This window comes from Gigantopelta aegis, chromosome 13 (assembly GCF_016097555.1).
Source record: "Gigantopelta aegis isolate Gae_Host chromosome 13, Gae_host_genome, whole genome shotgun sequence".
In the NCBI taxonomy this organism is placed as follows: Eukaryota; Metazoa; Mollusca; class Gastropoda; order Neomphalida; family Peltospiridae; genus Gigantopelta; species Gigantopelta aegis.
This window is the reverse complement of record NC_054711.1, coordinates 23,912,768-23,929,387: the sequence shown is the minus strand read 5'-3', so window position 1 is coordinate 23,929,387 and position 16,620 is coordinate 23,912,768. Positions and strand designations below refer to the sequence as shown.

General features: G+C 36.9%; 1 protein-coding gene across 1 annotated transcript in view; it reads right to left on the bottom strand.

Moving 5' to 3' along the window:
• The window catches only part of LOC121387400 (palmitoyltransferase ZDHHC1-like), a 78,866-nt gene that overhangs the window by 23,981 nt on the left and 38,265 nt on the right, over positions 1–16,620 (bottom strand). The gene's annotated exons all lie outside the window — the stretch shown is intronic.

The following is a 16,620-nucleotide window of genomic DNA, read 5'->3' as shown; positions in this document are numbered from 1 at the left end:
TGTGTCCCTTTAAGCCCAACTCGACTGAGTGTTTCGACTAGATTTTCAATAAACATACTCTTTAAATCATTCGTTTAAGTGCAGTAAACACAAAGAACTTTTAGTTTTGCGATAACAATACAAAAAGTGTATATTTATTATAAATTTAGAGTTTAGAAACGCTTTTTGAATGTGACATAATGTAGCTAGCCTGTTTAAAAAATGACGTCATATAGTAACGTCAAACGGTTGCTAGGTTGATGATACTCTACTTGCTTTGGAATAAATAATGTTTTCTACTATTCCCGTAGGATTACAGGATAAACCGAGGGGATATCGGGGGCAGTATAACAGCAGCGATAAAGCTTTTAAGATAACCAGTTATTTATACAGTCAAGCAATCATTGTAGATACAGTGGCAAGATATGATGACAGTTTATCAATCTCTTTATTTTTGGAAGCATCACGTGACATATAAGTACCCATCTCGACTGAGTGTTTCGAGCTAGATTTTAAATAGCACACATAGGGTCATAAAAAGCATTAAACCCGAGAGATGCTTCTACAACGAATTTATCTTGCCGACATGTTAAACCATATAGCCAAATAATCAAAATAACGCCAGACAATAATTGTTAACAATTTATTAACGGAGCCGTACCACGCGGACGCGAACGAAACCACTTGCCAGTGACGAAAAATAGTTCCATCGATAAACGAGTTTTTAACTTCAAATGTTTGTAATACGAAATTAGAAACAGCTATTTGAAAATGAATAAAAAAACAAAGATTTTTTATCAGAAATGTATGTAGCAACTCAAAAAAACAAAACAAAAATGTCAACAACATCTTTGCTAATCGCGCATTAATACAATAACACCACGACCGTAATTAGGTGGCCGAGTTCAACATTGCAGCTTTTAAAAGTATTGAAATATTCTATTGCTTAGCAAAATAAAATTAATTATGTATACTATTGATTATCAATGTTATTTATAATCTACTTATTGCTTTAGCATTACTGGGGCGGCTGGAAACTGTTGGAAAACTGACGGGGTATCTGAGTGATATCGGCTTTATCCGCCCACAGGGGGATAAAGCCGTATGACAGTAACCAGTTATTCCATATACGGCAAACAAGCGGTCACATGGGAGTAGATCAAAGTATTTTACAGGTGACCGCTGATTACAGTTTATGACATATGGTCTTTACAACATATGTTGTTATTTCTTCTTTTAACGTCTGTACTGCTAATTAATGGATGTGTGCTTCACAGTTTACTATAAATCAACTTTTGACATGTCGACTCCTTCAGGAAAAATTGCAACTGGAATGTATTAAATTAAAGTTTCTTTTATCTTTCCATTTAATTATTTAATTTGTACTTAATAGTAAGTGAATCTACAAATGTCAAGCGTAGCCTGCCCAGAGGCAATTAGATGCTTTCCATAGTTATACTTTCTTAATTGATACACAGTAGAGATGTCGGGACTGGATGGGTACTAGTATTCCTGAAGGTGTGAAGATCGGTTATTTGCTGCATCTTATTGCTGTTGTTAAATATCCCTTTTATATAATAGTAAACATTTACTGTGGCCGTTTAATACAGGTATTTTTAGCGATTTGGAATCCGATTTGAGTGGCCGCTGGCCAGCTTAGACAGGTGACCGCTTATTACAGGTGCATTTACGTTATAAATCGTTTGGGAGGGGAAAAAGTGGCCACTTGAGTCAGGTGACCGTTGAATACAGGTGGCCGCTAGGACATATATACATATATATATATACGTACATACATATATATATATATACACACACACACACACACACATACATACATAGGCCTGTACGCTGGCGGGGGGGGGGGGGGGAGTGTGTGCGTACGCACTCCCCATAGTCTACCAAGGTCCGTCCATGGATGTGTAAAAAAAATAAAATATTTTGAGGCAAAGAAACATTTCAAATTTACTTCCCAGAATGCAGGAAAATGCATCTCCTGCATTCTAGATTTTTAAAAAATGGGGGCGGGGGGGGGGGGGGGGCATGCCCCCGGACCCCCCAGCAACCCTGGCCCTTTGGGCCGTCGATTACGCAAATGTATGGTTTGATTTTACCTACGCTATGTAAAGTTCCAAATATGGCTGTCTCCTCCCATCCCCACCCTCCCCCACCCCCCAACTAGAGGTTGTGTCCCCCCACTCCAGTTATCATTCCAACATGCCTGAGTAAACGATCTTTTATGCGCACATTCTCACAGGCAGCACATATGAGGCAACTGCCCCCCCCCCCCCCCCCCACCCCTCCCTAAGTGCTGGAGCAAATATATTCATTTGGGCAAAAACCTTGGCGACATTAGGGCAACAAGAACACCGATTTCTTTCCAGTGCTGACGTAAACTCGCTACCAAAAGAGTCATTGAACCATTTCAGCTTTTTTTTTTTTTGATATAAATAGGTCTACAAAGTCATACATAGTAGATAAGATTTTGTGGATTCGCCGATTTCCTAAGACTTTTTACGATTTGAAAAGCCAGGAATTTTATATAAGAATATTACAATTTCGATATTCTTGAGTTGTATATGCAAATATTGTGTATGGGATCATTTGCAGTTAAATCTAAAACTAACGAAATGTATTATTTGTAACTGAGATATAGAACCTTTAATATCAAGGAATACAAATTAATCTTATTATATAACATTTAGTGAAATATCTTAAAATATCAGTGAAATAAAAGTGTCACCAGTCACTCAGTGATGATAACACATTTTAGAGTGAAAATTTCACTATTTCGCTCTAAAATGTGTTATCATCCTTTTGATATCTTCACTGTTATATTTTTGGAATTACTTTTAAATGATCTGTGCTATATCTAACTTTTCCAGTGTTCATGTTTAATTCACCACTGATTATTAAAACAGTTTGTACATGGTTTATAATATAGCTGAATGCAATGTCAAGAGTCAAATTTGCTTTCACAAATAAATACATGAGAAAGGTTGAATCGCTTTCAGCTAAAATCATCAGCTGATAAAAAGAAGAAAAACCAAAACACAAACAAGAAAACATTCAATATTGTATTTTAAATGAATACACAGAAAAACTAAACCGTACATTTTTCTTCTACATCTTATGACAGAACCAGACACAGGGTAGTGGACAAAACCGTCGAGTTGATTATTGAGATGCTGTTTATAAGCAACCACTACTTAATACAGAATACACCAACCACTGCCATCATAATTGCATTTTAAAAATTAAAGATTGAATTTTCTTAAAGCTAATAATAATTATAGTGGTTTATTAAATGGTATAAATTGATGTTAAATGTAAAAATACGGGAATTGAAAAGGTAAACATCTCGTTATTTCGCTCATATTTTAAAATTTCGGCAATATACTAGTATGTACTGTAAATCGTATGGAACATAATGCCTAACATCTAAATGCAACAATTACTTAAAATCCGAATAGTTTCAGGTCTCTATAACCAAAATTCGTCATCGGTTTCAAGCCGTGTTTACATAAAGAATGTGACCAAGCATGTTGCTGACAGGTACATTGTGAAGTACATGATTAAGAGATATGAAATGGGAACACTAATTTGACTAATGTATGGATATTATTTATAGTCTTGAAAATCACCTTTTTTTCTATATGGAACGTTATTTTGTCCCAATTCACCAAAAAGTGACCCTTAAAAAATTGTCTAGATTATACCCTTGTTCTTCTAGTTAACGAGTATATTGCTTAAGGAGATTCTTTACTCTTTTTTTACCATCGAAATGGAATTCAGATAAACATTTGGACGTCAATTTTCTTCTAAACTTAAAAGATGAAGGTCGCTCGCTTACCGTTTTTTTTTTTAATACCCACCCCCCCAAAAAAAACAAAAAAAACACCCAAAAAACCCGAACCCAATTCTTCCAAATTTACAAGTCAGAATCAGAGCTCAGGAACGTTTCGGGCGCTATTTTTAAGTCGGAAATTGTCGAAACGGTATTTACGAGCACACCCGAAAGCAACATACCCAGCCAACAAAGGAATGACGTCACAACAGTATATCGTTTCTTGAGACAAGACGTGTACCGTGCTTTACAAGTTTAGTTTTGGTATGTATAGTTTGAAATACTGTTGCTAGATTAGCACTGACGTAGCGAACCGGGGTGGGGTAGCAGCAGCGATGGTTTATATGTATTTATCTCGCAATCATTGTATACATTGGCAAGATATGATGACTAGTTCAATCTCTATATTTTGGGTCATTGAACAAAAACTTAGGTCACGTGACATTAAGCTGGACTCAGCGAATGTTTCAGACTAGATTTTCAATAAACACACTCTTTAAATTCGTTTAAGTACAGTAAACACAATTAACTTTTAGTTTTGCGATAACAATACAAAAATTGTATATTTTTTATGAATTAAGAGTTTAGAAAAGCTAGCCTCTTACAAAAAATTACGTCATATATCTTATATGACGTCATACGGCAAAAGCCTTGCTAGGTTGACAATACTCTACTTGATTACACAAAAATGGAATAAATAATGATTTTCCGACTATTCCCGTAGGGTTGCAGGATAAAAGAAATATCTATATAGGCCTATCGTCCGTGGACCTGTTTTCTTCAGGGACCTGTTTGGTGGCTTTGTCGTTTGTGCGTAACAGTACATACATAATACATTTTATGATTTCCGATATCGTTGACTTTTGCATGGGAAAAGTAAACAAAATTAATGTCACAGAAATCTTTGTAAAAATAAGGTTAAAACGAGCAACAAAAAGCAAGATTGAACTTAACCCACTCATAAACAGGGCGCATTTCTTAATACCTTTTTGTATGATTTTCAAAGATACTCATTTGAAAGAAAACTTAATTTAAAAAAATAGTTTTGTCTGTTTTCAGTTGTACTGCTATCTATAAATTATTATAAATGTTTATAATAATTTACTTACATTTACTTAAATTTACATTAATATTTGCCATTGCAACCAAAATCTGACAGTTTGTACCCGATCCGTCGGTGCCCCCCCCCCCCCCCCACCCCCCACACACACTATTAATGTGATATAAATACATGTATCCAGAACTGTTAGGAGCCAACTTGCAGGGACCGCGAAACAAGGTGTGGCCACCAATGTTTCCTTCTTATTGTGTTCAGAATGCTAGAAATGCCATTTTTGAACATCTGAAATTCAAAATGTTCTTAGGGCAGCATGTCCCCACACCTAATAGGTTCAGAACCTAAAATCTATCTCCGGATATTCTCCTAATTTGGACGTAACATTTATATATATTTCTTGCACGATGTTGTCGCGCATTGACATAGGCATACAGCGAGTGGGTTTGGGGCAGGCTGATTTTTTCGCTAATTAAATAAAAATGCCAGAACATTTGTTCCTATTTGCATTATGCCAAATGGCTATACAGGGTTAAAAACGAATCAGTACGCATTTTTACATAGATTACAACTAATATTGTGGGTAGAATTATGGAAATATATGCAAAAAGGTTTCAGGCAAGCTCATAATCAATTTACTCGAGTATCTCTATTTTTTTGGTCCGAATTTTAGGATTTGCTTAAGCCATGGGTGGGGGCAGTTACCCCCGCCCCCGTCTCATAGCTTATCCGCATTGACCAGTGATGACTGGAGGAGACATAAGGAGTCTTGTTTGAGCTGGGAATGAGCCAGGCTAAAATTCTTTGCATTCTAGCCCAAAGGGATTGTTTTCAGCATGTGAACCCTGAAGAGGATTTAGAAACACTTAAACATCATTTCGCCATGTGCCCTACCTTGACATAGTAGTGACTTTAGAATGAGAATGCTGGAAATGAGTGATCTTCATGCTTTCACAGCTAGCAGAACTCATTCAGCCTGACATCTTGATTGTGAACCAATTAAGGAATTGTCATCGAGGGATGCAATTAATTGCCTCTTAATTTCACAAAGCTTTGCATTACATACATTTAGCTCATCCAGAATATTACCCTTTCTTTTAGCAAATGACATATTTAATTCCTGAACATGCTTTAAATATAGAACTGATTGTTAAATCTTACTTCTTTCCATACCAGGACATACTAATTCCCAGTTAGGAGATGTTTTAAGTCCTAATTAGGACATACCAATTCCTCATTAGGAGATGCTACATACTAAAGAGTAGATCTTAAGTTCTAATTAGGATTTAGGTTTTTTTTTAAATATATATAATTATAACATGGCACTGACATGCTTCAATAAATAATTATTATGAATTGTGAAGTATTTAATTGCCTCAGAAACCATTTGGTAATGCTAGGCTTGTGGGGCCATTATAACATTAATTACATTGTGTGTGTATCATACATATACATACATACATACATACATACATACATCAGAGATGGGGCAATTACTTGACAAAAGTCATCGATTACGATTACGATTACTTTAGAATGTCACGATTACGATTACGATTACAAGATAATTGAAAGTAATCAATTACAATTGCGAATACATTGTGTAGCAATCATGATTACAATCAGACGTTATGATACCCTGTTTCTCAAGGCAAATAATAGTTCTACTATGAGAGTAGTAGACAATGGGAGACCAGTACTGCTTCTAACTATAGGCACTGTTACTGGAGTTGATGCTAAACACTTCTAATTTTAGTAAATAATTATGAGTAATCGTGAAAGTAATTGCTGATTACGATTACATTAGCAATGTAATCGATTACGATTGCGATTACATGACATTCTCAAACAATGTAATCGATTACGATTGCGATTACATGAAAACATGTAATCGATTACGATTACCCCATCTCTGACATACATACATACAAACATACATACATACGCTTACATATACATATTAATAATAGTAATTAATATACATATACCTCTACATTGTAGCAAATTACGAAGAGTAAAAGTTGTGCTATATTCGAGAGAAAGGAATATTGCGAAATATTTCCAAACTATCCTAGATAATCATCAGAGGGCTACATACCCTAAGGTAATCATTAGAGAGATATTCTTACTCTATAGTAATCATGAGAGGGCTACGTACCCTAAGGTAATCATTAGAGAGATATTCTTACTCTATAGTAATCATCAGAGGGCTACGTACCCTAAGGTAATCATTAGAGATATTCTTACTCTATAGTAATCATCAGAGAGATATTCTTACTCTATAGTAATCATCAGAGGGCTACGTACCCTAAGGTAATCATTAGAGAGATATTCTTACTCTATAGTAATCATGAGAGGGCTACGTACCCTAAGGTAATCATTAGAGAGATATTCTTACTCTATAGTAATCATCAGAGGGCTACGTACCCTAAGGTAATCATTAGAGAGATATTCTTACTCTATAGTAATCATCAGAGAGATATTCTTACTCTATAGTAATCATTAGAGAGATATTCTTACTCTATAGTAATCATCAGAGGGCTACATACCCTAAGGTAATCATTAGAGAGATATTCTTACTCTATAGTAATCATCAGAGGGCTACGTACCCTAAGGTAATCATTAGAGAGATATTCTTACTCTATAGTAATCATGAGAGGGTCACGTACCCTAAGTATTCTTACTCTATAGTAATCATCAGAGGGCTAGGGGTAATCACGTACCTCTAAGGTACATCATAATCAGAGAGATATTCTTACTCTATAGTAGTAAGGGTCACGTACCCTAAGGTAGAGAGATATTCTTACTCTATAGTAATCATGAGAGGGTCACGTACCCTAAGGTAATCATTAGAGAGATATTCTTACTCTATAGTAATCATCAGAGGGCTACGTACCCTAAGGTAATCATTAGAGAGATATTCTTACTCTATAGTAATCATCAGAGGGCTACGTACCCTAAGGTAATCATTAGAGAGATATTCTTACTCTATAGTAATCATCAGAGGCTACGCTACGAGAGATACCCTAAGGTAATCATTCGAGAGATATTCTTACTCTATAGTAATCATCAGAGGGCTACGTACCCTAAGGTAATCATTAGAGAGATATTCTTACTCTATAGTAATCATGATGAGGGCTACGTACCCTAAGAGGGCTACGTACCCTAAGGTAATCATTAGAGAGATATTCTTACTCTATAGTAATCATCAGAGGGCTACGTACCCTAAGGTAATCATTAGAGAGATATTCTTACTCTATAGTAATCATCAGAGAGATATTTTTACTCTATAGTAATCATGAGAGGGCTACGTACCCTAAGGTAATCATTAGAGAGATATTCTTACTCTATAGTAATCATGAGAGGGCTACGTACCCTAAGGTACCCTAAGGTAATCATTAGAGAGATATTCTTACTCTATAGTAATCATCAGAGGGCTACGTACCCTAAGGTAATCATTAGAGAGATATTCTTACTCTATAGTAATCATCAGAGAGATATTCTTACTCTATAGTAATCATCAGAGGGCTACGTACCCTAAGGTAATCATTAGAGAGATATTCTTACTCTATAGTAATCATCAGAGGGCTACGTACCCTAAGGTAATCATTAGAGAGATATTCTTACTCTATAGTAATCATCAGAGGGCTACGTACCCTAAGGTAATCATTAGAGAGATATTCTTACTCTATAGTAATCATGAGAGGGCTACGTAACCTAAGGTAATCATTCAAGAGATATTCTTACTCTATAGTAATCATCAGAGAGATATTCTTACTCTATAGTAATCATCAGAGGGCTACGTACCCTAAGGTAATCATTAGAGATATTCTTACTCTATAGTAATCATTAGAGAGATATTCTTACTCTATAGTAATCATCAGAGGGCTACGTACCCTAAGGTAATCATTAGAGAGATATTCTTACTCTATAGTAATCATCAGAGGGCTACGTACCCTAAGGTAATCATTAGAGAGATATTCTTACTCTATAGTAATCATCAGAGGGCTACGTACCCTAAGGTAATCATTAGAGAGATATTCTTACTCTATAGTAATCATCAGAGGGTCACGTACCCTAAGGTAATCATTAGAGAGATATTCTTACTCTATAGTAATCATCAGAGGGCTACGTACCCTAAGTAATCATTAGAGAGATATTCTTACTCTATAGTAATCATCAGAGGGCTACGTACCCTAAGAGAGAATTCTTACTCTATAGTAATCATCAGAGGGCTACGTACCCTAAGGTAATCATTAGAGAGATATTCTTACTCTATAGTAATCATCAGAGGGCTACGTACCCTAAATCATTAGGTAATCATTAGAGAGATATTCTTACTCTATAGTAATCATAGAGGGCTAGTACCCTATCTTACTCTATAGTAATCATCAGAGGGCTACATACCCTAAGGTAATCATTAGAGAGATATTCTTACTCTATAGTAATCATCAGAGGGTCACGTACCCTAAGGTAATCATTCGAGAGATATTCTTACTCTATAGTAATCATCAGAGAGATATTCTTACTCTATAGTAATCATCAGAGGGTCACGTACCCTAAGGTAATCATTCGAGAGATATTCTTACTCTATAGTAATCATCAGAGGGCTACGTACCCTAAGGTAATCATTCGAGAGATATTCTTACTCTATAGTAATCATCAGAGGGCTACGTACCCTAAGGTAATCATTAGAGAGATATTCTTACTCTATAGTAATCATCAGGGGGTCACGAGATACTTACTCTATAGTACGTACCCTAAGGTAATCATTAGAGAGATATTCTTACTCTATAGTAATCATGAGAGGGCTACAAACCCTAAGGTAATCATTAGAGAGATATTCTTACTATATAGTAATCATGATAGGGTCACGTACCCTAAGATAATCATTAGAGGGCTACGTACCCTAAGGTAATCATTAGAGAGATATTCTTACTCTATAGTAATCATGAGAGGGCTACGTACCCTAAGGTAATCATTCGAGAGATATTCTTACTCTATAGTAATCATGAGAGGGCTACATACCCTAAGGTAATCATTAGAGAGATATTCTTACTCTATAGTAATCATCAGAGGGCTACGAACCCTAAGGTAATCATTAGAGAGATATTCTTACTATATAGTAATCATGATAGGGCCATGTACCCTAAGGTAATCATTAGAGAGATATTCTTACTCTGTAGCAATCATTAGAGGGGTTCTTACTATGTACCCTNAATCATTAGAGGGGTTCTTACCATACGGTAGTCATTAGAGTGGTATACTTGCCCCATGATAATCATTGCAGGTTTACTGGGGGTTGAAATAGCAAGGAAATATAGTCTGCCATTATTTATTTTTTGAAATAGCATACCAAAAGAAATAAATCCTGCTGAGAAAGAAATGTAGCATGTTGTAAATAAGAAGGGTAAGGGAAGTGTTTGGGATAGTGTGGAAAATTAGGACCTCTGAGATATATTTTACAGTATTATAAAATGAAAATATAACACCCTTACAAGGTATATCTAGGAAGTGCAGTTATACATACATCGCTTGGAAAATGACCTGCAATTTTTCGGGTGGTTTTAGAAGGTGAATATCTAATTTCACCTAGCTGCTAGATAAAAACTAAAATGTATATATTTTTGCTTTTCGCAGGCCGCTAAAATATTTCGACCAATGGTACTTACCCTATGGTAATCATTAGAGGGGTACTTGCCCTATGTTAGTCATTAGAGGGGTACTTAGATCAGTTATATTTTGGGTGGTTGATTGAACTGTAAACTCGTTTTTTTAGTGAGTATTAGCAGAAATGGCTGCTATTCAGCCAGAGGAGACCGACACTGAGTATGTCAGCTGTCAACGAAATGGATGGACAATTCCTCCAGATCTGTATCAACTCATTGCCTGGGCTGGCGAAATCTTTTTCATACTGATAAACTATGGAATGATTATTCCTTCCCTTCCTGGAGAATTGCAAGCCGTATGTTACGTTGTATCCTTTGAAAACATATTGTATATTACAGTGCTATCTTTCCTATAGGTTGAGGATTATATTGTATTCTTTGAAAACAAACTGTATAATACAGTACTATTTTTCCTGTAGGTTGGGGGCTACTTTGTATCCTTTGAAAACATACTGTATAATACAGTTATTTTTCCTATAGGCTGAGGGTCTTTATACTTATTTAGGGAGTGATTAAGGTGTGGTGACTTATACACAAAGAACAGTATTTTACAGTATGGACTCTCACTCACTCACCCACTCTCTCTCTCTCTCTCTCTCTCTCTCTCTCTCTCTCTCTCTCTCTCTCTCTCTCTCTCTGGCCCATTCAGTATTGACTACAAGTGTTAGCCATAGGTGTTGGTAAAATGGACTAGAACGCTTGAGAAATAGAATTGTTCCTTAAAAAATAAAATAAATAATATACAATGTGTTCGTCAACTGTGTATAGTTAAGAAACATATATATTTTTCATATAGTGGCCTTAAAAATGGAAAATGACGAACCGTAAATTCGCTGTACAATACTTTTTGCCAACGCATGCACCTGAACGCAGTTAGAAATGTCGCACTCTTTCCTGTTTACCGGAGGGTGTTCACTTTTATTTACTAGAATGGATTCGTTTTACGTCAACAATGTTGATGTTTTACCTTAGGGCCTAATTGATTGCAATCTATTTTGTTTCATGTATTGTAACTGAAAAATATAGAATACGAATAGTATTTTTGTAAATATCGTATTCGTCTTGCCCACCCTCAAGTCAGAGCATTGTCTCAACTTGCTGTTATAGAAGTGAAAGCGTACCATAGGTTCAGTTGTTGTTAGTAATAAAAATAGCAAGTAGCTTCAGCAAAATGTAATTTAAATGACATTGACTGGCTGAGGTACGTTCGATAGGCTCTACTTGATACATAATAAATATAGCTGGCTATATGCTAATAATTATAAGAATATCAAGTAGCTGTTACCTTTATTCTTCTTTGTAATTAACATGCTATCTATCTTTTGGCAGCTTTTTGCCGCACGCTTTCTGTCGCACTGTCGGTCAGGTCTGCCCATGTTCACACGTTTTAAAAACGTGCCGCCATGTCACTTCCAAAAAAATTACCAACGTCTGTCGAGATGGTTCGGAATTCACAATTCGGGCGATTCCGTTATTACGAAGTGCTTCCAAATCACCGAGTAAAGACTTGCTCGAATGGCAATGCGCTGAAGCCGAAAAGTACTATTAATATTTCTCCTGTTTTTTTCGAATATATGAGGTTTGATTTTATCGGGCTATGTATCCCGAGTAGGCGGCAGGTATGACAAAGACTTTGTTAGAAAAAAATGTAAAAATAAAATTAACGAAACTCCCGATTTTCGGGGGGGGGGGGGGGGGGGGGCGGCTTTCGCACCCATCACACACCCCTTGGCTACGGGCCTGACCCATGTCTTTGACTTTCGGAATTGTAGCATCGTTTTACCAAAAAAAAAAGAGAACGTAGTTTCAGTTTAATTTTTTAAACATTTTATTAAGCTAAGTTAGAATTTAAAACAGTAATTATATAGGCCTACATGGACTTAAATTGTTTATTCAATTTAAGAATTGAACGTTATATTTTTGATGTTCATCAGGGCCGTAGCTAGGATTTTTTGTTGGGGGGGGGGGGGGGGGAGACAACTGAGTAGTTAATAGTCTAAAACTCCTTAAACAGGTAAGAGAATTTTTTTAAAGTTTTTATAATGCTTTGCAGTTGCCCCCCACCCCCACACACCCCGCTAGCTACGGCCCTGTGTTCATGCGATGATAAACACTGAAAACGTTTTACACACTATATGAATGGCGTAACAGAGGATACTCGACAAATCAAATGAGAGACACGAGCGCAGCTCTTAGTAGGGTCAAAATAAGCTGAAAATACCCCAAACCCTAAAAAAATTGCAAGAAAACGTTTTATGATGTTTTTTGGTACTATTATATTTGGAGTACATCATATCAAAAGTTGGACGATATTGGACCACTGGAAAGGTTCAAAACATGACGTCAAAGAAAGATGGCTGCCAAGGGAGGAAAATGCAAATATCTACTATTAGCTGATGGATTCTACCGTTTCCAACCTTTTTAAGTTCACAAACTTTATTTTAGCATTAGTAGAAAGTATATAAATCATTGCTGAACTAGAAACGTGACGTCCAAATCTGACGTCATCCACGACGTCACTTCAGTCGCTTGTAAAATATGTCATATTCGTGAAATGATGACACACGCAGTCATCGCTGCGACCTCCGTAGAACAGTTTTTTCTATGATTTTGAATGTGATAGTGCATTGATGATGATCTTACCCCAACCGCATCATTTTAGGTAAAGTTTTCATTATAGTTTCATTTGCAGGAATAGACCACGTACATATATGATGAACAACAACAGCTAGTGACATATACTGCCGTTGCAATTTCAGGGCTTGAAAATGAGCACAAATCAAGCAAAATGTCCTTTATTCCAGAAGGAATTATATAATGACGACTACGTTAAAATTGGTAAAAAGGGAGCCGAAGGTATTAACAATTCAAGTATCGAGAGAGGTGATGACATCATTGTAGCAGATGGAACTGTAGTGCACAAATCGTGTCGTTTGAATTACATCAATAAAAAAGATATTGCAATACACAAGAAAACTAAGTTGTGTTCCACCCTATCTCTCAAACGAAGAGCGCGTCTTTCAGTTGGCCCTTACAATAGCAAAACGGACTGCTTATTCTGTGGGAATAAAGTTGTGAAGTTAAATCAGGGCACCAAACTTGCTAATTGTGATGACTATAGCTGTGTAAAAACAGATTCATTTGTAGATAAAATATTGGTCAGCTGTACGAGACGTGGTGATGAATGGGCATTTACTGTCAAAGGACGCGTTGAATATTATGGCGGAGATTTGCATGCAGCAGACTGTTTGTACCATCATTCTTGTGATGTACATTTTCGCACTTTTCGGGATATTCCTATGCAGTATAGGGTAGATCCTAGTGGTAGTAAACGAAAGAAAGTTGGGAGACCAAGGGACACGGACCAGGAACAAGCATTTCTTAAGATGTGTGCTTTCTTTGAGGACAATGATGAAGAACAGTTTACTATTAGCGACCTTGCAAATAAAATGAAGGAGTATTTAAATAATAACGAGTCTGTTGTCTATGGGAATGTAATACAACGTCCAGGATATTTGGGATTGGGAAAAAAACCTGTTTCCAAAGGGTCATCAAGGATGATTCGGTCTTACATAGTTGCTCAACAGTCATTTGTTCACCCAAGAATGACAAAGTTGCTGTGGAAAATGCTGGCTCCAGGGCAATGATTTCATTGTTCGGTGGCAATCAAAGTGACTCCCTGGAATCCATGAGGTATAGTTTACTTTGTAAGAAGGTTGCAACAGCTAAGACCTTCGTCACACCAGAACGACTTCCTCCAACGGCTTCAGCCACGAAATTTCACTCTCTGAGGACGCACTATCAAATTATGGTGTGGATGGGCACTAGTGAGGGTATGGACCCGACTGAATGGGGTTGGGATGTTCATTGCGAAAGATTAGTTCCGATTATGATGGATAAGAGTCCTGCTCCTGACATTCTACTTCAGATGATTCACTGCAACTGTTCAGCTGGTTGTAACACGCTCAGATGCAGCTGTAGAAAGCAGGGAATGGATTGTACAAGTGCCTGTGGACGTTGCCAGAATAGCAATTGTGATAATATGTCACAGGAGCCAATATCAGATGAAGAGGAACAAGACTGATCTGGTGGGTTATTGTCAAAGTAGGAACAATGGCTAGACATGTTATTTTGCAAATTTGGGGGTTCTCCTCCTCGTCATGCCAGTGGCGGATCCAGAATTTTCTGTAAGGGGGGGGGGGGGCAGATGTGCCGTAGATGCGATTTCCTGCAATCTTGAGAGTAAAATATAACGTAAAAAATAAAACGTCTGCCGCGAATAGGGGACCGTGCCCCCCCCCCCCCCCGGATCCGCCACTGCATGCCGTCATAAGGGATACCATGATGCTATAGAATAATTCTCATACAAAGATATTAGTTTATGTAAGTACTGTTCATACTTACAATGGTTTGAAACAGTGGAACTCAGAAGAAATCGTAAATATTAGTCATTGTTTTAGCCCAGCAACCATTTTCTTTTGACGTCATGTTTGACCCTTTTCAGGTGGTCCAATTCTGTCCAACTTTTCATATGTTGTTCTCCAGACCCAACAACACATAAAACCATCAAAAAACGTTTTCTTGCAATTTGTTTGGGGTTAGGCGCCATATTGACCCTACTATCTGTCAATTTGACAAAAACACCAAATCGACATCTTACACGCGCGAAAACAAACACGCCTTCGTGCACAATTACGCGACCTGTCCTTTCCGAGAATAATATCACACAATCACAAACTTCCTCTGAAATCCACACACACAGTAACACTGAAACCACTGTATCCATTTCAAGTCGGTCTTCACCTTCATTTTTCACTAATTCAACTTTTGACAACTACAATTTTAGTGTAGTAGACAAATCTTCTAAATAATTGACGCTCTCCCTTATGTTAATTAGTTCAAAATTCATACACAAACCGTTTTACAACAGATCTTCCATTTTTTTAAAAAGTAAAGTTTGTTTTATTTAACGACGCCACTAGAGCACATTGATCTTTTTATCTTATAGGCTATTGGACGTCAAACATATGGTCATTCTGACAATGTTTTTTTTAGAGGAAACCCGCTGTAGCCACATAGGCTACTCTTTTACGACAGGCAGCAAGGGATCTTTTATTTGCGCTTCCCACAGGCAGGATAGCACAAACGATGGCCTTTGTTGAACCAGTTATGGATCACTGGTCGGTGCAAGTGGTTTACACCTACCCATTGAGCCTTGCGGAGCACAAACTCAGGGTTAGGAGTCCTATCTGGATTAAAAATCCCATGCCTCGACTGTGATCCGAACCCAGTACCTACCAGCCTGTAGACCAATGGCCTAACCACGACGCCACTGATCTTCCATTTAAGTATATAGATCGTTCAATTCTTAATAATTAATTAATTATCGTTTGATATTTTTGAGGGGAAAAAAATCTGTTTACGTTATCAGTTGATGTTATCAGTATAATGGCAATACTAATGCATTTGGAATTATAAGAATTGAACGTTATATTTTTGACGTTCATGCGATGATAAAGACCAAAACCGTTTTACACACTTATGTATGAACGGCTTCGCGCTAACGCGCTACGTCATTCATACTGTGCGTAAAACGGTTTTGGTGTTTATCATCGCATGAAGGTCGGAAATATAACATTCTTAAATGAACGTTTTGGTTTTTGTTTTTTTAGATCACGTGACCAATCAAGACGCCTATTACAAAACTAATTTTAAAATGGAGTTATACTGATATATCTATTTTTCATTACGAAATGTTATGGGGGAGGGAAGGGGGTGACTGTCAAGCATAAACTATCGTTTCCAAAATATGTGGGGGTTTTGTACCATATACTCCAAAGCTGGGAATGTAAAAACGACATAGCCTTTGGGGAATAATGGGGAATGGTGCCCATTATCGGAGTATAAAACCTTGTAAACATGCATTCGTTTATTCATTTATTCATTCATTTATTCATTCCACTGTTTTCTGTCTAGCAAGGGTGGGAGTAATTTTTTGTATGTGAGATATGATTCTTAACACATGGCTAGGTGAACGGCTTGGCGACTGTGGCACACATCCTGTGTGTATT